This window comes from Gracilinanus agilis, chromosome 6, assembly GCF_016433145.1.
Source record: "Gracilinanus agilis isolate LMUSP501 chromosome 6, AgileGrace, whole genome shotgun sequence".
NCBI lineage: Eukaryota > Metazoa > Chordata > Mammalia > Didelphimorphia > Didelphidae > Gracilinanus > Gracilinanus agilis.
In genome coordinates, this window is record NC_058135.1 from 14,594,332 (window position 1) to 14,620,842 (window position 26,511).

Below are 26,511 nucleotides of genomic sequence, written 5' to 3' on the forward strand. Positions count from 1 at the left end.
CTCCTTGTATATTTGAGTGATTAGACCCCTGTCAGAGTTTTTCGTTATAAAGATTTTTTCCCAATTTGTTGTTTCCCTCCTGATTTTGACTACATTGTTTTTGTTTGTACAAAAGCTTTTTAGTTTAATATAATCAATACCATTTAATTTACATTTTGTAATTTTCTCTAACTCTTGCTTGGTTTTAAAGTCTTTCCTTTCCCAGAGATTTGACAAGTATACTATTCTGTGTTCACTTAACTTATTTATAGTTTCCCTCTTTATATTCAAGTCATTCACCCATTCTGAATTTATCTTGGTGTAGGGTGTGAGATGTTGATCTAGACCTAGGCAGATAGTCTTTTAAAGCCCTTTGAGCATAGTTCCAAATTGCCACCCAGAATAGTTGGATCAATTCACAACTCCACCAGCAATCCATTAATGTCCCAATTTTGCCATATCACCTCCATATGTTATACAGTCATATCAAGAGGAAGTGTAGCACTGCAGCTAGAAAGTTAGTCTTTGAATCAAGACACCTTGGGTTTGAGTCCCACCTTTGGCACATATTGGCTGTGTGACCCTGGGTAAAATGTCCACCCTCTCAGTGTCCCTGGCAAATCTCTTACACTACAAATTACAGAACAATTGCCAACCAGTAGGCAGCATTGCAGGGGGTTTCATCTCTGGGTTTGCATAAACTGATGAAATCACAGGTCTAGATCTAAATCTAGATCTCCTCCCCCCATGATTGTACTCAATGTGTATGCTATTGTTTATAACTTAACATAGTTCCTTGCATTCCTTATATTCTTCAGAAGTCTTCTGTCATCTTTATTATGTTCTTTGCTAGGCAATTTTCATATTTCTTCTTATAGCTTACAGGATTTTCCCCTTATTATTGTAATGTCAGAGTTTACCTTTCAATTCAACAAGGATTTATTAAATATCTTTTTGGACACTTTTTGCAAGGCACCATTGTGCTATACCCTGAGGATACAAAGACAAAATGAAAAACATCCTATTATAAGTAGGACTGATGTCAATTTCCCAATAGGTATGACTGTCAAAGGATATAAACAGTTTTTGAAAAAAGAGCAAAGTAAGCACAATCACATGAAAGGTTGCTCAAAATCATGCATATTAAGAGAAATGCAAGTCAAGACTGTGTTGAGGTTTTATCTCATGCCCTTCAAATTGGGCAAAAATGACCAAAATGGCAATACTCAGTGTTAGAGATAGATAATTAGAATGTAGAATGATAAATGCACTAGTGAATTGTTGGTGGAGCTGTAAAATGCTTTTATGCAAATAACACAAGTAAGATTTCATGCCCTTTAATCCAGATATTCCACTACCAGGCTTGTACCTAAAGGAAGCTACTGATGGAAAAGGGATCCCTTTATACACAAATCAAGGCAGCCCAGAAAGGAAGGGGGACTTATCCAAGGTTACTGAGGCAGTAAGGTACAGAGGCTAGATTCTAACTGATATGTTGTGACTACAAATCTCCCCTCTATCCCATGCTGCCTAATAGGCACTGAGTACATGGTAGCTACAACCAATCCCAACCCCAAGAAATCCCACAGATGGACAGTCACAGTCCCCACACTCATGCCCACAGAGGGAACTCACCTTATCAGGTCAGCCAGCTAACCCTGGAACCTTAGAGCCCCAGCAGCAACAGCAGAGGCATAGTTAAGGTGCCAAGGACTTAGCCCAGGAATAGAGAGCTGAAGAATAGGACATTCAGGTGAACTCTCCCCAATCCCTAATGCTCAGTGCTCACTGGAATAGACTACATACACAGATATATAAATATTCAGCGTATATTTATGTGTATATGTCACTTGGAGAAAGGGAATAAGCATTTGCATATGTATGCATATATATGTATGTCTTTTGCCTGCACCCTATATATGTATTGTCTTCCCTGAAAAAATGTAAGCTCCTTGAGGGCAGAAGATTATTTCATTATAGCCTGAGTATCTAGCAGAGTGCCTGGCACACAGTGCTTGATAAATTGTTGTTGATTAACAATAAATATTAATTTTAAAAATTAAGAATAAGTATATTATTGCTATAATGGGTGCTTTCCAATGCCTAGATGCTGACCTGGAAGAGTGACTAGCTTCTCAGTGAGCGCTAACCATGGTGCTGAATGAAATGTCTCAGAGCTCTTTGGAGAAGTTTTGGAAATTTAGAAAATCTCAAGGAGAGGGCTTTTCTGATAGAGCTAAATGGGAGTCTAGCCTCCCTTGCTTTGAAATCTTTAAGTAAATGATCCTATGAAAGAACAAAGCAAAAGCTTCCTGTTGCTACCAAACAGGAAATACTATTAAGAATGAGAACTAAAATTTAAAAAAACTCTTTAGGGTTCACTTTGTGCTTTCCTCACAATAGCCCTGTGAAATGGATGGAACAAATATAATTATCCCCATTTTACAGATAAGGAAACTGGGACTCAGGGTCATTAAGTGTTTACTCAAGGTCCCAGAATCAGGATTTCAGTTTAGGTCTCTCCTGAGTCCAAGTCCAAAGTTCTTTCCACCATTTGGGAAGGATTAAAAAGATCAGAAAGATGTACAGGGAATCCTACCCATGAAACAAATAGGAGGACAAAATACTCCAATAGAAATTCATCAGGCACTAATTAAGAGCTGAGTATAGTGCTGTGAACCTAGTACAGCTTAATGGGAGCACCACTAACAGCTTTTGATTTGTAACTTGAATTAAGTAATTAATCCTCCGGAAACTTAATTGGAGCTTTTACTTAATTAACACTTGGTGCAATGGGATGGGTGACATGAGTTACAGCTGTTTGCTTCCTTTTGATTCCCTGGGAAGTCATGAAGAAACAATGGCCTCCTCTAGCCTAATGGAATGGAGGTTTAATGACCTCAGGAAGAAGGCTTCATTAGTGGATATATTTTCAGGTGTCTGACTCTGACATGATGAGTGGGGCTGGGAGTTTTTCTCCACCCAGATCAGCCTGTTGTTGGGCTTATGGGTTCCACTGAAAAAGCCTGTACCAACACAAAGATAATGAATCTCTTCCTTGCTCTAAAGATGGTTTGTTCTGTCGAAACTCTCCTGAAGTGAAAATATACATGAAAAAAATCTCTGTATGTATGCCTTATGTCTTTTATATGGAGGAATTTATCTGTACTGATGAACAGTAGCCTCTGTAGTGAAATGGGGTATAAATTACTATTGGAAATTGAAGCAAATATATATCAAGTCACTGCCCATTTAGAGAGGATGGAGATTTTTTGTGTCTTTTTCATGGCAAAAGTATTGAATAGCTTCCCAAATATAGTCTGACCCACTCTTTGTCTTATATTCACTGGTAAACTCAGTTCATCCATTCATTTATCTATAGCTTTCAGTATTTAATAATAATAATAGCCAACATTTAAATAGCTTTTCAAAGTTTGCAAAGCACTTATAAATATTCTCTCATTTAATTCTCACAATAATTCTGTTATCCCCATTTTGCAAATGAGGAAACTTATCCTCACTCCCAGGTTGTTGTGAGGATCAAATGAGATAATTTTAGGGAAGAAAGAGCTTAATACAATTCATAGCACATAGTAGGTGTTATGTAAATGATTGTTCCCCTTTCCCTTAAGGCAGACAGAGGCTAAATGACCCATCCATGTTCTCTTTAGCTAGTAAGTTTGTGAGGCTGAATTTGAACTCATGTCTTCCTGACTCAAGGTCCAGTGAGTGCTTTTAGATTTGCAAAGCACATCATATATATGTGGTGTCATTTGATCCATCCATCCATCCATTCATTTAATCAAATGGGAAGCAATTATGGAGTAGGTTATAAGGATACAAAGTAAAAGGTGAAAACAATCCTCACCCTCAAGGAGCTTTCAGTCTACCTCTTTCTCCACACTAGACAATAGGCAAAAAGCATCCACTTTGATTTTCTTGTGTGAATTGTTTTGAATAACTGTAGATCTCATTGAGGTGACTCTGAGAGTATTTGAAGGCTTGATACAGTCAATATAATTCTTATACAAAGCCAGGAGCTTCTGGATGATGTCACACATTGTGTGTCTGAGGCTAGATTTGAACTGAGTATCTGAAATCCAGATCCAACACCTTATTCCCATGAGCACTGGGCATTGGAGATTGGAGAGAGTTAATCCGTCCCATTCATCTAGTTCTCTGCTCCCAGGCTAAATCATTGGTACCTGTATTGCCCCTCTTCCTTTGCTACTGGGACTCTAAGGTTCCAGGGGTGGCTGACTGATTTGATCAGGTGAGCTCACTCTGTGGGCATGAGTGTGGGGACTGTGGCTGCCCATTTTTGGGATTTCTTGAGATTGGGATTGGTTGTGGCTACCATATACCCAATGCCTCTAAGGCAGCATGGGGTAGAGGGAAGATACATAGTCGCAACATCTCAGTCAGACTCTAGCCTCTGTACTTTACTGCCTCAGTAACCTTGGATAAGTCCCCTTCCTCTCTGGAGTGCCTTGATTTTCTCCTTTGTGAAGTAGGCAGCTAGAGTGCTCGAGTTCAGAGTTTAGAAGACCTGAATTTGAATCATGCCTTATACAGTTACTAGCTGTACGACCCTGGGCAAGTCATTGCCCATAAACCTCTCTCAGCCTCAGTTTCTTCATGTATAAAATGGGGATAATAATACCTACCTCACAAAGTTATGAGGATCAAATAAGATAGTTTATGGAAAATGCTTTGTAAATATTAAAGGGATAGAGAAATACAAAGCATTATTATTCAAAATGAAGGCTTTGGACTGGCTGCCCTCTGACATGCCATTATCTCTACCATTTGGATTCTTTTTTTTTAAACCCTTAACTTCTGTGTATTGGCTCCTTGGTGGAAGAGTGGTAAGGGTGGGCAATGGGGGTCAAGTGACTTGCCCAGGGTCACACAGCTGGGAAGTGTCTGAGGCCAGATTTGAACCTAGGACCTCCCATCGCTACGCCTGACTCTCAATCCACTGAGCTACCCAGCTGCCCCCTCTACCATTTGGATTCTTAAACTGTGGAGCACCTCAAACCCAGTGAAAGTGAAGATAGTGGTACTCGTGCCTTTGGCCTAGCCATGGTAAAGAGAGTCCTCAGAAAACCTTGCTAAATGTGCCTATGAGTTATCATAATCAACCAATGAATAAAGAAAGCACTTACTATGTACAAAGTCTTGTGGTAAGTGCTGAGTATGTACATGGCAAAGCCTGTCCATCCAGGCTCTTTGGGAGTTCCCATTTTATTGGCAAGATGACACTGAGGGAAGGTTGCAAATCAGATGAAAAGGTCTCCTGGTCCTCAGGGTGGGACATAGCAGTAAAGTCCTGCCTCTTCTTTCACACCATCTCCAAGAATTAAAATCATATTAATTTCTGATGTTGAACCACTTGACAGGGCCAAGTACTGTGGTGACAATAGCTTTCTTTTTGGGGCCTTCAGTAACTATGATCATAGTCCCTACAGGAGCTGCTTCCCAGGATGAGGCCTGAGGGTACTGGACTGGAAGCATTACTATTCCCAAGGCTCTTGGGTTCAGGGTCCTGGACTGTCTCTATCAGGTTCCGAGTGGAGAAGGTGATCAAGGTGGTGGAGGAGGGGATTTGACTTGCCTGGCCCATATTGCTTCCTCTCTCTCCCTCAGGATGCTACGGGGGAGGGCTGCATCCTTATACAATGCCCCTATCTTCATTAAGGAGGAAGCCAATGAACGAAGATACAACACTTCTGAAAGGTTGCTGCCACTCGCAAAGGTTTAGGATCATTCAAAGAATGGATAGTAATCCCTGGTAGAGGGATGATGGAGGTCATCATAGAAGAGGTGGTAGCTGGACTGGGACTTAAAAGTATCAATTTGAGGGAGAAGGTTCCAGGACCGAACAAACCGAAGGAGAGAAATCAAGAAAGCGAGTGGAGGGAACAGCCACTGGTCCACTCTGACTGTATGCAGAGCACATGGAAGATAGGATTGACAAGATAAACTGAATCCAGAGGGCAGAGAGCCTTGGAAATCCCTAGCTAGGGAGTTTAGACTTTATTTGGCAGACAATAGGGAATGATCAAAGGTTTGTGAACAGGGGTAGGATAGGGTCAAAAGAGCACACGATGAAGACATATTTGGCACGTTTGTGAAGGAAAGATTGTAGGAGGATGGAAGCAGAAAGGAAGGCCAGTTGGGAAATAAATTTAATAATCTTGGTGAGAAGGGACAAGGGCTGGAACTAGAGTGGTGGGTCTCTAAGCAGAAAGGATGGAAGAGGCACCCTGAAAATGGCCATCTTCTAATCCACACCAGGAAACAAGACCTTGAATGAAAACGTCCACAAAAGCATTTGTAGACTTGCAATGGCTAAGCTCTGTTTGACTATTTTCATAATGATGTCTGAGAATCTACTTTAGGGAATAATTGGAAAATACCGGGGAGCAAATTTCATTAGGTTCGCATTATATTGCTCAGCAAAAGATGGGGAATGAGCAGCATATACAGGGCACTTCATTCCTTTTCATTCCATTCATTCAATTCAATTCAGGAAACATTTCTCTGGGAATTCTGTGTTTTCACTGGTTAACCTCTTAATGCCCTGGGTAATCAGCTCTTTTCTAAAAGTGTTAGACATGGGTTTGCTTAGAACAGAATCCTTTGAATAATTTATTTTTCATGTCAGGGAAGTGGTTTTTACTTATGACAAAATATGACATTGACTCTTACATAGCCTCTCCAGGGTTATCAATTTTCTTGCATACCATGAACTGGTAACATGGAATAAGAGATACCAGGGTAAGTCTCCAAATGAAGGGGCGGAATTACAGAGAATCTCATTCTCATTAATAACCTCATGTGTGCTAGGACACTTGGATGCCCATTTCTCATGAATGGTAAACTATTAAACTTTAAAAAATAAACCTAGGATGACTTTTGCTGACTCAGTTAACTGTTTAGGCTAACCAGAGAGGTGGGGAAGGATAGCTGAGGGAGCAGGAAGGCAGTAGTTTCTTCTACTCTTCCAAAGGAGGATGCTAGATTTTCTTCCACTCAAAGTTGCTGGTAGTCAACAAGAAAGCTCCCCCAAAAGGCTAATTTAGTCTCAGGCTGTTCTAGGAAAGGCATGCAAGACTTCCAGGAATAGGGAAGTGATGATCCCACTCTTCTCTGCTTAGATGTAGATTGTTCAGTTTAGTTCTGGGCACCATGGAGAAGGACATTGAGAAGCTGAAAAGTGTCCATAGAGAGGCAATCATGATAATGGAGGGCCTCAAGAACATGTCATCTGAGGATATCAGTCAGTCAACTAGCATCACTTCCAAAGGCTTTAAGAGATGGAACCCAAGGGGATGTAAGGAGAGAAATCAATCTTGAGTAAAATTGATCCAGAAGGCTGGGAGGTATATTAACATCTTTCCTGCCTTGGCCTTCTCTGAGTTAGGAAGAAAATACTCTGAGGAGAGGACAAGGCTTCCAGGTCATGGCTCTCCAAAGGCTATTCAGTTCAGTTTCTTCTGCATAGGACATTCTCTTGGAATAGCATCTTAGATGTGGACACTAAAGGAAATAGAGCAGACCTCTGGGTTCCCTGGGCAGAGGGATCTCCTGGGGAGATCTTGGGGAGAATCTTGACAAGGCAAGAAAAGAGCAATGAGTGCCCAGGATGCCTCTATGATCAACCCTCTATGATCATAAGTTACAGATGAGTTTGGAGTCAGAAATGTTCTCATGCTGGGCAAGTGACATTGCACATTTTGCCGAAGGAAACTTAATAAAAACCTGTTGGATGCTTGAATCTGGTCCCTGTTTTAGAGATGAAGTAACTTAGGCCCATAAAGGTTCTAGAACTTGTCTCAGGGTTTCCGGAGCTGGGTGTCTGAGCCTAGGGCTGATTGTTTGTGTTAGGGCCCTATGCACACAGAGGACACTTAATCAGGGTATGAATTGAATCAGCTTACCAGGCACTAGATTCTCCCCCAGAGAATCTCTACAGCTCCAGTAATCTTCATTGTGAGTGCATTAGTGATTAATTTTATGTGACATTCCTCCTCATATCATTCCTAAACCATTCTGCTAACCTCCATATTGTATCTCCAATTGCCTTTCACTCATATCAAACTGAATTCCAGTAGAAATTTTAAAGTCAACATGCCCCAACCTGAGGAACCTTGAAGGAAATTTGGAATTCTCAGAGGTGGAGCTAAAGAGGGAGCATGTTCCCATAATACTAAGTTCGGGCATTCCTTCTGCTATCCACCATCAAAATGATGTTCTGTAACTGTTGCTTGTGATGTGAAGAGCCCCGAATTTGGTGTCAGAGGAACTCAGTTAAATTCACTTTTTATTATTTTAATACTGTGTGACCTTGGGTAAATGACTTCCATCTTTGAGACTCAGTTTCTCTATTTGTTGAAGGAGGCAGTTATCTCTGGAGTCCCTTCCAACTCTAATACTATGAGCCTCTGCAGTCTTGTTTGTGAATCCGCAATCATAGGGAACTCCCTAGAAATTTTGGTTTCATCAAGGGAGGGAATCCTGATAAGCAGTCATGTTTCTTAAACGACACTAAAAATATTGATGTACTTTAATCTGTTTATGTTCCACCTGGGCCTGGAAAAGAAGATTGTACTGCAAATTAGAAAACCAAACCCTTCCAACTCTTCAGTGACTAATTATGCTGGAGGCCCGGAAATGGCTATGCTGGGACTGGTAAGATGAGTAATTTTATTAAGGGAAAATATGAAATGAATCTACAGGAGCTTTATTGAATCAAGAGGTAAAGAGGCAAGGTGGTAATGGTGCAGAGAGAGGCTACAAATCTCTCAAAACTGGATTAGGGAAATCAAATGATGACAGAAAAATCATGGAATAAGATGAATGATGTTTGCAAATACAGAGGGTGAGAGAGGACAGGTATCTGAGGAAACTTGGTGAGCTCCAGCTTAGAACTGTATATAGAATAAAGCTACCCAGAAATATTTGGTGCTTGGGGGAAAAAGGGGTACAGATTCTTGCCAATCCTCTATTACTTTCTGCCAATTCTGGGTTTTCATGTAGTTCCCAAGAGAAGCCAGCCCTGTAGTAGATAGTTGTTATTCAGTTGTTTTCATTCATGCCCAACTCTTCATGACCATTTTGGGGGTTTTCTTGGCAGAGGAACTGGAATAGTTTGGAATTTTGTTCTCTAGTTCATTTTATAGATGAGGAAACTGAGGCAAAAAGGGTGAAATCCTTAAGTGACTTGTTGCAGAGCTAGTAAGTGCATGAGGTTAGATTTAGATTTGAATTCAGGAAGATGAATCTTCCTGACTTCAGGTCTGGTACTCTAGTCACTGTGCCACCTAGCTATCCTCCTGCAGTAGATTACTAATGCACTATTTACTAATGAACTGCTTGAGCTACTTAATTTTCTCAATCCACATCAGGACCCTAGACAGCGATTGACCTCACTCCCAGATTGGTTTAACTACAGGCTCTTAACAAGGGGACAAGCAATGTGAATGATGATAGCCCAGAGCCTCTCTGCTAAAAAATAAGAAAACGTCTTTCTTTAAGTTGAATTAAAAGTAAAAACTAAACTAAACCCCACTCCCAGACAAGAGAAGTTTTTGTGATATGTTGATTGGGTGCTTAGATTACCTAGAATTTTCTCAATTCTAGATTTTTTGATTGCCTTTATCGAATCACGGGGTCTAGATCTGGAAAGGATGTCAGATATCATCCAACCCAACACTCACTTCATTTATTTATTTTTTCCCAACATTCATTTAAATTTTTTAAAAAATTCTACACTTAACAAACACCATTAAAAACTAAAATATTCAAATCCCAAACAGAAGATTCTATGGGAAACTATAAATATCTATTGCATATAGAGCACTATTTTTAAAAGTATATAAAAATTTAGTATATTGCTTTCAAAGCTATCCTACTTGGCTGTGCTTTTTCCCCTGAATTTCCTCTGCTCTTTTTTTATGTGTTTTAAAAATCCTCCAATGATGTTTTTTCTTTTCTTTTCTTTTCTTTTTGTGGCAATACTATCACTAGCTCCCTTGTTCTCCCTCCACTAGTATCCCCAAAATGAAAAAAGAAAAGCATGATCTTTGTAACAAATGATCATAATGAAGCATATCAAATTTGTACATTTACCTTATCCAAAACTATGTCTCTTTCTGCACCGGTAGCCCACTGACCCTCTGGCAGGAAGTGCCAATCTCCTTATTAAACAAGAAAGGAAACTTAGACCCAGAGAGGAGGAAGGATTATTAAAAGGCACATCAGTCCTCTTCAGGGACACATGAATGACAGAGTTGGCAGTTGACCCCAAGTCTTGTACACTATTTTCTTCCAAGAGAGGGGCAAACATCTCACAATAGGAGCTCACAGTAGCTTTTTCCTTTCAAAGAAAGTGACAACCAGATACAAAGATAATTTGGGAAATGAAATGAGATGATACTGATAAAGGGCTTCAAAACCCTCAAAGCACTTTGCAAATGCTAACTATTATTATTGGGAAGGTAATAATACAAAAACCTGCTCCCTGATTCAATTCAAAGCTTTTATTGTCTAGCACTGACTATGCCAGACACTGAGGATATAGAGACAAGTGAAATTACAAGACCAGTGCCTGACTTTATAATTTGGGGGCGGGAACACTAAGGACTTGGGGGAATCAGGAAAGTTCTATGAGGTAGTTCTTGAGTGGATCCTTAAAGGAAGTTAGAGATTCCTAGAAGCAGATATGAGGAGAAAGTATTCCAGGCATGGGGTAACACCTTTCCAAAGTCATGGTGGTAGGAAGATGGATTGTTTTGAACTGGCAACAGAAAGCAGCCTGATTTGACTAGAATAGTAAATAAAGAGGATTAATGTGAAATTAGCCTAGAAAGATAGATTGGAGCCTTAGTGTGATAGGCTTTACGTGTCAAACATAGAAGTTTGTAGTTTAACCTGAAAATAATAGGGAGCCACTGGAGTTTCTTGAGCAAAGGAGTAACATGGTTTATTTTTTTTTAATATCAATTTGGCAGATATGCAGAAGATGATTTGGGGAAGGGAGAGAATGGGAACAGAGCAAAACCAATTGGGGGTTGTGGCAATGGTCTCAACCCTCAGATTTATATGCTTGGCTCAGTTTCATGCTCAATATTGTTTGGCAAACATCACTGACAGTGCAGGGCATTGCCAACTGGAGATGAATGCTGTGAATCTATTTATGGTTCCTAGGCAACCCTTACCTCTGCCCAGATTCCTCTTCCTAGTTTCTCTTCTCTCCAACACTAATCCAGGAAATCTAGGGCTATCTTTGACTCACTCATACACTATATATTTAAATTTGGGGTAACAATTGAACTACAGGATCTACTTCTTTTGGGGAATGCATGAAGACCTAGTACTGGCAAAAGTTATAGAGGATGGGGGCACCCCAAAACTACCAAGTATTTCTGTACAGCTTTGTTCTGCATGCAGCTCTGAGCTAAGGCTCACAGAGTTTCCTCAAATACCTCCCCTTAAGAAAGCAATGGAGAAAATGTTATTAATGCTGATTAAGTTTTTTTTAACCCTTATCTTCCGTCTTGGAGTCAATACTGTGTATTGGCTCCAAGGCAGAAGAGTGGTAAGGGTAGGCAATGGGGGTCAAGTGACTTGCCCAGGGTCACACAGCTGGGAAATGTCTGAGGTCAGATTTGAACCTAGGACCTCCCATCTCTAGGCCTGACTCTCAATCCACTGAGCTACCCAGCTGCCCCCCAATGCTGATTAAGTTTTAAAGTTTACCATCTACTGAAAAGGATGACTTCAGAAAAACATTGAAAGACCTTCATGAACTGATGCAAAGTGAAGTGAGTGGAAATGGGAGAACAATGTACAGAGTAACAGTAGCATTGTTCCATAAACAATTGGGAAGGACTTTGCTATTCTTAGCAGTACAATGATCCAAGACAATCCCCTAGGACTCCTGATGAACAATGTCATTTCCCTCCAGAGAAAGCACTGATGGAGTCAGAATACAGACTGAGATATAATGTATCTCACTTTCTTTTTTCATTTTTACTTGTTCAACAAAATGACTAATATGGAAAAATGTTTTACATTATTGTGAATGTAGAATCTATATCAGATTGCTTGCTATCTTGGGGAAGAGGAGGGCAGGAAGAGAGGGGGAAGAATTAGACTCAACCTTTTTTTAAAAAAAAATGAAGTTTGACTGGAAAATGAGGGGCTGCCCTTTGATTGTGGAATGGCTGAACAAACTGTGGTATCTGCTGGTGATGGAATACTATTGTGCTAAAAGGAATAATAAACTGGAGGAATTCCATGTGAACTGGAATGACCTCCAGGAAGTGATGCAGAGTGAAAGGAGCAGAGCCAGAAGAACATTGTACACAGAGACTGATACACTGTGGTAAAATCGAATGTCATGGACTTTTCTACTAGCAGCAATGCAATGATCCAGGACGACTCTGAGGGACTTATGAGAAAGAATGCTATCCACATCCAGAGAAAGAACTGTAGAAGTGGAAACACAGAAGAAAAACAACTGCTTGATCACATGGGTTGATGGGGACATGATTAGGGATGTAGGCTCTAATCGATCACCCTAATGCAAATATTAATAATATGGAAATAGGTCTTGATCAATAACACATGTAAAACCCAGTGGAACTGCACACAGGCTATGGGAGGGGGTGGGAGGAGGGGAGAGAAAGAACATGAATCATGTAACCATGAAAAAATATTCCAAATTAATTAATTAAATAAAATACAAAAAATAGACAATCAATTATAAAGGGAAAAAAGAAGTTTGAGAATTGTTTTTTTAATGTAATTACAGAAAAAAATTTTTTAAGTGTACCATCTTCATTCTCCTCCCCACCTGCCAGCAAACCCCTGATAGGAAAGCACTTAAGAGATTATTAGGGTTTAAATCAGTCCCATCATAAGAAGAGTGAAATGAGGGATTTGTTTAAACTGCGCTTGTTCCCTGTTTTCATTCTGCCCTCTCTCCTTCCCTTCTGTCCTCTGGCAGAGACCATCTCACACATCTGTGTTCCCTCTTCATTTCTCTCCCTTTTGAAATACTTCTTTTCCTTCACAGTTCCACTCAGGTGCCATCTCCTCAAGGAAAACTTCCCTGTTTGCTCAGTGGAAAGTGACCTATTTTACCTTAGACTTTCCTTCATCACCTTGTCCTCTCCTTTGTTCTTATCCTATCCCTTATTCTACTTATCTATGTACAGATGATGCTCACTACCACAGAGAATTTAAGCTGAGGGGGGCAGATTCTAGATTGTCATCCCTCTATCCTTGACACAATGCTTTATTTACATGGAGCAGCTTCTCAATGAATGCTTCTTGAACTGGAAAACAATCCAATCTGAACTGTAGCTTTAGGCCTTGAGTTTACAAATTGGGGAGGATCTTTTAATTATTCTTCCCCATCCTTGTCTGCTTAATCTCAAGTGTCATTTTGATGCTAGTGGGGCTCATTGCCACTCTTGCCGACTCAGAGGTCCACACTAGACATACAGGCATCCACCTCTAATCAAGGGAGCTTTGAAGGTTTCCTTCCCCACAGCTAAGCTGGGGGTCACTTTTTGGCTCAGTCTTACACAACAAATGTAGCCATCAAAGAAGGCATATGGCCCAACAGGCACTGGTGTGTGGGATGGAGGCAGAATGAGGCCAGATGGTCCCCAGGACCGTTAGTAGGTCATTGATCCTTGCCCTCCTCACCCCATCTTTTTCTTTTGAGAGCCATGGCTAGTAATGGGTGATCTGGAGCAGAAAATCCAATGAGGAGCATGTTCAGCATTTGACCAAAGGAACAATGAGAATACATGGGCTCTTCTGCCCTGTGTGGGCTTTCCTTTCCTTTCCTCTGGCTGGTATTTCATCTAATTGATTTATGGCAGGCAGCAAGCAGCAAGAGGAGGGAGCTGTTCATTGAAAAAGGGCCATTCATTCATTCATTCATTCATTCATTTATCCAGCCATTCATTCATTCATGCGGCAAACACTTTAAACAAGTACCAACAATGTGGAGATGATGGGAGAGACACGGGCAGTTTACACACAGCACATTCCTGGTAACGGAGGTAATAGAGACTGAATGGAAGAAAGATCAGACTTGGAGCAGGAAGTCCTGAGGTTTAATCCTGCTTGTGGTGGTAGGCAGCTCCCCATAACTCTCAGTTTTCTCATCCATAAATGAGAGCATGTGCACTTCAGAGGGTTGTTGTGGAAGCAATGGGATCATGCTTTCAAAGCTCTGTATGACTGCACTGAGGCACCACAGGGAGGGAAGTCATCTTTGCAGAAGCTGTGATTTATCGTTTGCGGGGATTCCCCATCTGGGGAGGGCAGAGGGTCCCCTTGTGGACAGCCAGGCATCTTCACCTGGGGCACCGTCCTCTGGGCTTTACCTCAGGGTGCCGAATCTACAGTGTGCAGATAGCATGGAAGACCCTTAGCAGATGGAAATCACAGAGCTTAGAACCTAGTTAGCTAAAATAATTAGTTAAATTAAGAAGCGAGCAGATGGCAGCTTGGGGAGCTCTTCTCTCCCTCCAATCCCCATATTTCCCCCCTCCCCCAGCAGCCTGGCGCCAGTGCCCCTGAGTCTCTGTCTGGCAGGACCAGGTCATTTGCATTTCTGGCCCTCCCCCACCCCAAGTGCACACACGTAGGTCTCTAGGTCTTTGCTGAATGGACTATCCATCATTGCCAACCATTTTGACTTCCCCAAGAATCATCTCCCTCCCACTGACTTTCTTTCCCTTTCCCCTCCACTTCATCAGCATACAATTAATTAGCTGTTGCTATGGTGACCATTGCTACGGCAGCAGAAAATTCCCCTACCCCAGCCTCAAGGGGTTTTCATTCCCAGTCTTAGGGAGGATGTGAACAAAGCTGGATGGTGGAGAAAAGAAGGTAGGAGTGGGAGGAGAAGTGAAGGAGAAGCCAACCAGAAGGTGCTTCTTGTTTAATCCTCCAGAGACTTGCTTCTCTTCAGTTAAATTTGTGGGGCTCTGGAGGGAGGGGGGAAGGAGGAGAAAGGTATTTTCCTGAGCCATCTTTCTTCAGAAACGCTTTCTCTTTGCTGGATTATAGTTGTGTGGGATGATGATGACACTAATGCTGATAATAGCCCATTTATAGAGCCAAGGCTTGCCAAATAGTCCTCACTTTAACTCACCCTTAGAACCACCCTAGGAAAGAGATACTACTATTTCCTTCATTTTATAGATGGGGAAACCTAGGCTTAGAGAATTTGTTACTTACTCTAGTAAGAGTCTGAGGTGAGATTTGAATCTGGAAGCCAGTGGGCACATTCAGATTACAACCAATTTCTAGTAGAGAAACCTTCCCTTGACCCTTTTAACTTTTAGCTAGAACCTTCCATATGTTTTTTTCTCTCCATTTGGAATGTGAGCTCTTGGAGAAGTGGGAATATCTTACTGCTCTATCTATATATCTTGTACTTAACACAGTGAAGTGAAGAATGTCCTCATTAATTAATTGTGTCCTCATCGAGTGTAGAGAGGGGGAGAGGAGTGGTCCAAGTGCTCTGCTTCCCTCCAGCTATACTGCCTATGAGCCACCTGCCTTACCCCCTGTGCACTCCCATTAGGCTGCTTGGGAGAGGGGCAGGGATGTGAAAAAATATCCTCAGGCATGGTGGAGAAGGGGAGGGGAGCAGCTCCACCCAAGTCCTTCTGCCCTTCTAGTAACAAACTCTAGGGCAGGGAGGGTGGCCAAGTGCCCACAGAGAATGCTCTATGTACCATCTTTGACACCCATGCCATAGGTTTGTCATCCCTGGTTTATATCATCAAGAGCCTAGGGCACATTGAATTCTTGGCTTTCCAAGGAACTTAGCAAAGAGACACCATCATACTTAAGGGAATGTTCTCTAGCATCTCAAGAATGGGAGAAAAGAACTTTCATTGATCAGAACTGTGGCTTACCTTTCTGCCTCTAAGTGTCTAGAACCACTTTCTCCTGGACTTGTATGAAGAGCATCTGCAAAATGGGAATAATAACAGCACTTTCTGTTCACAGGGTTGTTTTGAGGATCAGGTGAGATAACATAGGTAAAGTACTTTGTATACCTTAGAGCAACTGTCGGCAACCTTTTTGGCTGTGAGAGCCATAAATGCCTGTGGAAGGAGGATGGAGGTAGAAGGCGCTGGAATATGGGGGGGGGGGGGAAGGTGGGGGCTGAAGGGCCCCCTGGGGCACATCCTGGGGCTCTGCCCGGACTGGCCTGTCGGGAGGTGGAGCCAGATATGGCTCAGAGAGCCGTATGTTGCCGACCCCTACCTTAGAGTGCTGTACCAGTATTATAGAGTAGTTTGCCATTTATTTTTTCCAGCTTATTTTATAGATGAGGAAATGAAGTAAACAAGGTTAAATGACTTGCCCAGGGCCATACAGTATCTGAGGTCTGAATTGAACTCAGAAAGATGAGTCTTCCTTATTCCAAGTGTAACACTCTATCCACTGTGTCACCTGTAGCTAAATGGCTCAGTGAATAGAGTTCTGGGCCTGGAATTAGGAATACCTGAGTTCAAATCTGGCTTCAGACATTTCTTAGCAAGGATCACTGGATCCAAAGGAGATAGAAATGGCAAAACACTTCAGTATTCTTGCCAAGAACCACCCCCACCCCCACCATCCCTGCCCTGGAGAGCTGTGGTCATAAGGTCCTAAAGAGTTGGACTTGACCAAACAACAACATTAAATGCTAGATGACATTCAGCCTCTCTACCTCTGGCAGAGTAGGATTACTCGGGGAAGTAATCAGAAGGCAGCACAGTATAACAGAAGGGATATTTGCTTTCCAGAGTCAGAGGACCTGGGTTCAAACCCTGGCTGCCATTTAGGCCCTTGGGGGTGTCCTTTTCCTTCTCTCTGCCCAAGCATCCAGCTCTGTAAGAAGGATGGGTTGGATTTCCCAGGTCCTTTCTAACTCTAAATCTAGAATGCTCTGAATATTGCAAGTCTTAACACATAGCCTATGGCAGGGAGGGCATGGATACTGGCTGCCCAGTGCCATGGCCAAGGCTAGAGTCATCCATGCCAGCTAGAGGAGAATGAGATGTTAGTCAATGGACTGAAAGCTTTTAATCTTCCTGCACATTGGGCTGGACTCCTCACACTTGGGAGGCTGCATGGGAGAGAAAGAGCCCCCCAGTCTGGGGCCCACAAATGCTGTCAAAGGGAGGGTCAGAAGGCTCCATGATAGGAATCATTGCAGAATGCCAGGAAATGAGGCAGCCGGTGGAGACAGGAGCTCGTGACAAAGGAGGATGAGAAAGAAAGACAGGTCACCTAGATTAAGGACTGAGTCATTCACTGCATTTGTGCCTTCTGAAGATGACATCTCATCCTGGTCCCTGCTTCGGAGGTACAAGGCATGACGTGGAGGTGCAGGAGGCTTCAGGTTTCAGTAGACACTTTTTGGGGCATGTGTTGGTTGCTACCCCTTTCCTCTCCCTCTCCATTTCCCAGGAGTCCTTACACCAGACCACCTTCCCATTTCATATGCTAACAAAACAGCTGTTTCCCCTGCCATCATCCCTGGAGAGAGAAACAATTTCTGTCCTAAAGAATCTTCCTCTGTTGACAAGACAAACTTTATAAGCAGAGAGGGTAAGTTAAGAACCTGTCAGACTTAGCCCTATAATGGTTAGAATGGGTGGTCGCCCAAAACTGTTTTTTTTTTTTATCCTGGGACTCCATTCAAGGAGCATAGGGCCACAACCAGTAGGCAATGGGTCACACAGTCGCTCAGGGTCACACAGTTGGGAAGTGTCTGAGGCCAGATTTGAACCTAGGACCTTTTGTCTCTAGGCCTGACTCTCAATCCACTGAGCTAGCCCAGCTGCCCCTACTTTAGGTTGCAGTTTCTTTAGCAGATGTAGTTTTTACAGGGTGGGGTTGCTATCCCCACGCCCAACCCTCCTCCCTTTTCATCCCGGCTAGGGACCGTCCTTGGCCCAGGAGTGGTAAGGGTGGGCAATAGGGGTCAAGTGACTTGCCCAAGGTCACACAGCTGGAAGTGTCCGAGGCCAGATTTGAACCTAGGACCTCCAGTCTCTAGGCCTGGCTCTCAATCCACTGAGCCACTTTAACCCTTAAGTCACAAGATTGTTAATAGCTAGATTTATTAATAAGAAAAAGAAAATAAGAGAGAAATATAGAAAGGAGGTGAAGAATTTCCCAGCCAAATAATAGAGCCTAACAACTCAGCCTCAGAAAAGAACCTGAATCCATCCATCCATCCTTCCTTCCTTCCTTCCTTCCTTCCTTCCTTCCTTCCTTCCTTCCTTCCCCCTCCCCCAGCTTCCTGCTGGGTCTCATCTTATAAATCCTTACTACACCCACTAGTTCACTTACATCACTCCCCAGGAACCAATCACAATTCCTCAATTCGCCTGGCACCACCCAGGGGGCCAGTGCCTGTGGGATCAATTCCCTGGTTGCTGATTGACCCGAATTCAAAACAAAATAAAATACAAAATACAAATTCCTTTCTCCCAGCCCCATTTGCCAATTTCATTACAGGAGCCTTTAAATATATGTGATCCAATTCCATCTAACACATATGTCTCAAAAACCAATTTATGGGCAAGGCTCTGGGCTAGCGAGCTCATGGAAGCTAGGAGGATCCTTAACCCAACTCCCATTCTCACTGATGGTCGGGTTTCCAGAGCTAATCTGACTTCAGGGTTCTAGGGGTTCTTCTGAGGGGCAGGAGTGACTTTTTCTAAGGCTATAAGCTTGAGCCCCCACTGGAGTGCTCCCCAACACCAAGATGGTCAGCTGACAATTATTGAGTTAATCAGGATAACAGGATCTTGGGGGCATGATGAAATCAATGAAATCCTGTGACCAATTGGAACAGAGCGCTTACGTGGTATCATTTCATCAAATCCAATAGCTTTCTTTTTAAAAAAAATTTTTAAACCCTTAACTTCTGTATATTGGCTCTTAGGTGGAAGAGTGGTAAGGGTGAGCAATGAGGGTCAAGTGACTTGCCCAGGGTCACACAGCTGGGAAGTGTCTGAGGCCAGACTTGAACCTAGGACCTCCTGTCTCTAGGCCTGACTCTCAATCCACTGAGCTACCCAGCTGCCCCCAAATCCAATAGCTTTCAAAGACATCAGCCAAATCCAAGGTTTTTTTGATCTGTTGCAATGAGTTGTCATCTGGTTAAGGTATCAGGAATAAAATGGGATGGGTGGCTTCTATGCTACTGTTACACCAGATTTTGGAGATACTAAGACAAAATGAAAACTACTGCTTTCCCATCCTTGTTGCCTTTCCTTTGATTGAGAGATACAAGATACCAACAGGTAAAGACCATACCTTGAAGAAAGCTACAGATTCTATGTGGAGGGATGGTATTCCCAGTGTTAAGGAGAGCCTAGACAAAGGCATGGAGAGGGGGGTTGGCATACTTGCTTATGGGGTGGTATGCAGCTGAGACTGCACAAAGGGTGGTATTGTGCCCAACATTACAGTGATAGTAAGCCTTAGTGGCAGAATTAGAACCTCCGATTTGAGAGCCAGGTGGTTCTTGTCACAGGACTACATTACCTCCTTTCTCTTTGGCTTTATACTTATCACCCCTGAGCTCTGCTTAAACATCTCTTTTTCCATTGGCCAGTCCCAGTTCCTTTGCTCTAGTTGTTTTCCCTTGTCCCCTTTACTCTCTTAGGAAAGTCCTCCTAGACAGCCCTGCCCCATGAGTTTCCCATGTCCCTTTGTGTCTGACCCTCACAGAATCTCACAGCGGAAGGGACCTCAGTGAGCACCTGGTTTAATTCATACCTAAATGAGAGTCACCCAAACACACCTGTCAGGACTTGGAGATTTTTCCCTTGGAGCTACTTTCCGGTGTCTGGTGACTGCTTCTCTGCATTCGTGCCCATATGCTTCCTCAGAATTCCTTGAACTCTCTCCAACTGGCTCTCCGGTTGCTAGATGGAGTAAGTCTTTTTGGGTGACTTGCTAGATAGCTTGATACCATGGTCAATGGTGGGGAGGAGAGAAAATTCCCCCTCCCTCCAACCCCCACTATCAAGAAGAAGTGAGGAGCTGAAGTCTTCTCCAACCACTCATTCCCTTATCTCATTGACTTGATAGATAGATGGAGGCAGGGGGAACTCTGGGGAGAGAATGCTGGGTCTGTCCCCTTGAGACTATTCCCTGAAGAATACAGCCTTGGCCATTGGTTGCCTCATTCTCATAGTGGAAATCTCCATGAGGGCAACTTGGGAACTCAATGAGTTTTTTCAGGTTTCACTGTATCTGCTTTGGGTCCAATACTGCTCATCTACAGAAGACCTCACCATAGTGTGAGATCTTCAGCCCTGTGGAGGCTTTGGATGCTAATGAACCATGAATCATGCTTCATTCATGGAGTGCTTTCCACTTGCTACAGCTATTTAAGGTCATTGCTATGGAGACAGTCTCACCTCTTCCAGATCACATCAGCCTGGGCTGAGTGATTGATGTTCCTTTTACTGACCTGGCTGGCCCCAGGCACTGTGGACTTGTTCCAGTTAAAGGAACACCACAATTGCCCATATTTTTCAGCTGCCTAGAGGCAGTGACCACTTGACTGGTGCTGGCTGCTTCTTTACTGTCCTGGGCTGGGAGTAACTGGGCTCACTGTGGCTGTTTGGGGGCCAGCACAGGAGAAGCAGCAAACCATGAAGTGTTGGCAGTGTTTGCAGTATCAGCCTGTCTCCTGATTCCGGAGGGCTTTGGGGCTCCTCTGCTCTAGGGCTCTTCTTGGAATCCAGATATTTAATATTAGAAGTGGGAGAGGGGAGGAGAAAGGAGAGAGAAATGTATATGCATACATATAGGCTCTCTTCTCTCTCCCCCTCATCCTTTGTTCTGTTGCCAGCTCTTCTATTTTTCTTCTCCATCTTTGTCTTTTTTTTTTTTGCTTCTCCTTTCCCTCTTCTTATCTTTCTCCCTCCATCCCTCTCTCCTTCTTTCCCTTTTAAAAATTTCCTTATCTCTTTTAACCTCTCCTGTCTTTCAGCCTCCCTCTCCCTTTTCTCTGTCTTGTCTCTCTCCTCTTCTTTCTTTTTCACTCACTTCCCTTATTTTCCACCCGTCTCTCTGTCTCCTTTCCCTCTCCTACCCTTTCTTCCTCTCTTTCCTCTTGGTCTTGTCTCTTTCTTCCCCTTCATTCTCCACCCCCCCCCCCCCCCCCAGTCTCCTCCTTCCTCTCCCTCCTCTTTCCTCTCTTCCGGTCTTTGTCTCTTTTCCTTCCCCTCCGTTTCCCACACCTCTTTGTCTCAGCTCTCGAGAGCTGTCTTTCCCCACCCCTTCTTGCTGTGTATTTCTGCTTAGCAACCAAGCCCCCAGGGACTCCACCAGTGATTTCTGCATCCTTTTGTTCAGCTCGGAAGGATTCTGGGTCATTGGTGATTAACCCCGCCTCCTCCCATCCACAGTCCGTGCTGCTCACTTCAAACTGCAAAATGGGACGCAGACGCCTTCCTGCACCGTCTGTGCTGGGGATTCAGGGAAGGGCTCTACAGGGGCAGCTCTAAAGTCAAAGACGGCCTGGCCTTTGCTTTTGTATCTCCAGTACCCAGCACAGTGCCCTATGGCACAGAGAAGGCTCATTGATTGACAGGGAGTGCAAACGAGCTGGGAGGAGGGCAGGAGACAGGGGAAGGGGTCAGTTCGCCAGCCTGGAGAAAAGTGTTCATTTAGGGCTTTTGATACGTTGGGCACACACGATTGGCTGGGAAGACGGAGGAAGTTCAAAGGCGATCCCTGCCTTCAAGGGATCTGACTTCCGATAGGGGAGATTCCTAGGACCAAATGGTGTAGGCAGCCTCAATGGAAGTTCATCCTTCCATCTAGAGGGGCTCTACTTCTTTTGCCACTTGGAACATCATCATCACCTTCTCTCCTCCCTACCGCATCTCTGTCTTTCTGCCTTTTACTATCTCTCTCATACACACTCATACATACACAGTCACACAAATACACATCACACACACACAACTCACACTCACACTAATCCACACAAATTCACATACATCACAATGGGGTATTTTGACTTGTGAATGAATTGAATTTCAGTTAAGAAGAGCTGCACAAAGTCTTCAGCCTCATTCTCTCTTCCAGAGCCAGTCATAGTCCAATGGCAGCACAAAAGTCAGAACAAATGGATATGGTCCAGGATGCAATGGATGACCTTGGCATCTTCATTGTCTGATCAAGCTCTAAGGATGCCTGTTTTAGCTGCCTTCATGGTAATTGGAAAACATTGTTTTCATCTACCTGTTCTATCAGGGAAAGTCTGCAAAAGTCTGGGGTAAACAGCTGCCTCTAAGTCACTGATTGGTTTGAGGTCTCTTGGTTACCCTCAACCTGGTTTAGCTAGTTTACTGGGGTGTGGCCACTGCACATGCTCCAACTTCTTGGAATCAAGGGTGAGAGTTAGGTGAAAGATGGACACCCAAAGTGGATGAGCAGCCCTGAAAAGAGTTTGGCATGCCCTCCCACCAAAGATGCTGGTCCTCTCAGAACATCCCAGAAGACAATGTTTGAAATGGATTGGTCTAGTGGATGGTTTAGTAGTAGATCTCATTGTGCCCAATGAGAGATAAGTCAGCCAACTGGATTCTAGTGAAAGGGAGTTGTCCCTGCACTACCAAGTTGAGACTCTTGTTTGTGTGGGGAGGAAAAGAAAGAGGAGGGAAGGGAATCTACTTTTTTTCTCATACTCCTTCAGTTTTGGTACAATGTGCCCTTATACTGACTGCTTTGACTTTATAGTCTCTCTATTATGTATGTTACCTATAGCACGCATTTTATAAAGTTCAAACTACAGAATCAGGTAATACCTGCTATTAGTATTTTTTTATTAATGGAATTTTTTTGCAGGTATCTAAGCCTCTCTCTTCCCTTCTTAGGCATCATAGAAGGTGTCATCTGGCAAACAGATATATATGTATATGTCTGTATATGTATATGTGTGTATTTCATTCCATTTTTCAATTCATTATCTGGAAATGACAAGTTTATTCTTCAAATATTAAATCTGTAGCTGTATATAATATTCTCTTGGTTCTGCTCATTTCATGCTTCATTACCTCATGTAGTTCTTTCCAAGTTTAAAAAAATTAATCTGGTCATCATTTCTTTTTTCTTTTTTTTAAATTTAGAATATTTTTTCCATGGTTGCATGATTCATTATTTTTTCCCACTCCTCTTTCCTCCCCCTTCCCAGAACTGACAAGCAATCCCACTGGGTTATACATGTATCATTGTTCAAAACCTACTTCCATATTATTCAGATTTGCAGTAGAGTGATCTTTTAACATCAAAACCCCAATCATATCCCCATCAAACCATGTGATCAATCATATGTTTTTCTTCTGTGTTTCTGCTCCTACAGTTCTTTCTCTGGATGTGGATAGCATTCTTTCTCATAAGTCCCCCAGAATTGTCCTGGATCATTGCATTGCTGCTAGTAGAGAAGTACATTGCATTCAATTGTGCCATAATGTATCAGTCTCTGTGTACAATGTTCTCCTGGTTCTGCTTCTTTCGCTCTGCATCAATTCCTTGAGGTCTTTCCAGTTCACATGGAATTCCTCCAGTTCATCATACTTTCAGCACAATAATATTCCATCACCATTAGATAACACAATTTATTCAGCCATTCCCCAATCGAGGGACACTTCCTCATTTTCCAATTTTTTGCTACTACAGAGAGGAAATATAAATATTTTTGTATATGTATTTTTCCATATTATCTCTTTGGGGTAAAACCCAGCAGTGGTATGGCTGGATCAAAGGGCAAACATTCTTTTAAGCCCTTTGGACATAGTTCCAAATTGCCCTCTGGAATGGTTGGACCAATTCATAAACTCCAGCAGTGTATTAGTGTCCTAATTTTGCTACATCCCCTCCAACATTTATCACTTTTCTTTGCTTCCATATTGGCCAGTCTGCTAGGTGTAAGGTAGTACCTCAGGATTGTTTTTAATTGCATTTCTCTAATCAGGAAAGATTTAAAAAACTTTTTCATATGCTTATTGATAGTTTTGATTTCTTCATGTGAAAACTGCCTATTCATGTCCCTTGACCATTTGTCGATTGGGGAATGGCTTGCTGTTCATAATTTCTTAAGGCACAGTATCATATACCACAGTTTGTTTAGCCATTTCCCAATTGATGAACATTTCTTGATCTCTAGTACTTTGCCACCAAAAAGAGAGTTGTGATAAATATTTTGGAACAAATTCTTTTGCTTTTTCCCAACTTCCTTGGGAAATTATAGACCCAACAATGGTTTTGCTATGTCTAAGGGCATATAGTTCTATAGCTCTCTAGGTGTATTTCCTAACTGCTCTCTAAAATAGCTGGATCAGTTCACAACTCCACCAACAGTGTATTAGTGTCCCCATTTTTCACATCCCCTCCAACATTTGTCCTTTTGCCATTTTGTCATTTTAGTCAATCTGATAAGTGTGAGATGATAACTCAGGATTGTTTTAGTTTGCATTTCCCTAATCAATAGTGATTTAGAGCATTTCTGCTCCAAATACTGATATAAAAGACTGATTTTTCCACCAGAAGATTGTTGATATCTTTTGCCCATTTATCCACTGGGGGATGGTTTTTATTCCCAAAGATTTAATAAAGTTCTCTATTTTAGATGAGATCTTTATTTGAGAGACTGGCTATGAAATCCCCTCCCCTCCAATTTTTCTGTTTTCCTTCTAATCTTGGCAACATTTGTTTTATTTGTATAAAACCATTTCAATTTAATGAATTCAAATTTATTCATTTTACAACTTATGATGCTCTTCATCTTTTGTTTACTTGTAAATTCCTATCCATAAATCTATAGGAAATATGTTCCTTGTTCTTATATGTTTATAATATCTCCTTTTAAGTCTAGATAATGTATCTATTCTGATCTTATCTTAGTGAATGATGTAAATATGGGTCAATACCCAGTTTCTGCCAAACTACTTTCCAGATGTCCCAGTAATTTTTACCAAATACTAGTTTCTTATCCTAATATTCTGGATCTATACTTCTGTCAAATATAAAGTTATTATAATATTTTATTACTGTTTGTTGTATGTCTGTTCTGTTCCACTGATCTATCTTTCTATTTCTTAGACAATACCAGGTAATTTTGATAATTATTGATTTATAATAGTTTAAAATCCAATACTGCTAAACTTCCTTCTTTTACATTTTTCATTAAATTTCTAATGTTCTTGATTTTTTGTTCTTCCAAATGAACTTTATTATTTTTCTAGTTCAATAAGATAATTTTGGGGAGTATTTTTATTGGGATGGCATTGAAGAAATAGATAAGTTAAGGTAGGATTGTCATTTTAATTATATTGGTTCTGCCCATCCATGAACAATTAATATTTCTCCGATTATTTAGATCGAATTTATTTGGGTAAAAAGTGTTTTATAATTATGTCTGTATAGTTCCAATGTTTGTTGGGACAGGTATACCCCCAGATAGTTTCTTCTATCTGTGGTTATTTTAAATTGGGGGGGTCTTTTTCTATATCTTCTTATAGGACTTTGTAGTAACATATAAAATGTTGATGATTTATGTTTATATTTATATTTTATATCCTAATACTTTACTAAATTTGTTGATAGTTTCAATGACCTTTTTGGCTGAATTTCTAGGATTTTCTATACTTACCATCATTTCATGGAGATAGTTTTATTACCACTTTGCCCATTCTGATTCCTTCAATTTCTTTTTTTTTCTTTTATTACTATTGCTAGCATTTTTAATATACTGTTAAATAATATTGGTAGTAATTGGCATCCTTGTTTCACTCTTGATCTTATTGGGAAGACTTCTAGCTTCTCCCTATTACAGATAATACTAGCTGATGGTTTTTAGATAGATGCTCCATATCATTGTAAGAAAAACTCCATTTATACCTTTGCTTTCCAGTGTTTTTAATAGGGATATGTGTTGTATTTTAGGCCTTTTTTGCATCTATTGATATAATCATATGAATTCTGTTAATTTTGTTATTAATCAAATCAATTATGGTGATAGTTTTCCTTTTATTAAACCATCTCTTCATTCTTGATATAAATCTTGTTTGGCCACAATGTGTAATATTTGTGATATATTGTAGTCTCCTAGCTAATATTTTATTTAGGACTTTTGCATTCATATTCATTAATGAGATTGGCCTATAATTTTCTCTGTTTTTGCTCTTCCTGGCATAGATATCAGTACTATTTTTTGTTTTATAAAATGAGTTTGGTAAAATTACTTCACCTATTATTTAGAATATTTTGTTTAATATTAGAATTATTTGATCTTAAAAGTTTGTTAGAATCCATCTGGTGAATCCATCTGGTCCTTATGCTTTTTTTTCCTGAGGAAGTTCATTTATGGCCTGTTCAATTTCTTTTTCTAAAATAGGTTTATTTAGATATTTTATTTCCTCTTATAGTCTAGGCAGTATTTTTGTAAGCATTCTTCCATTT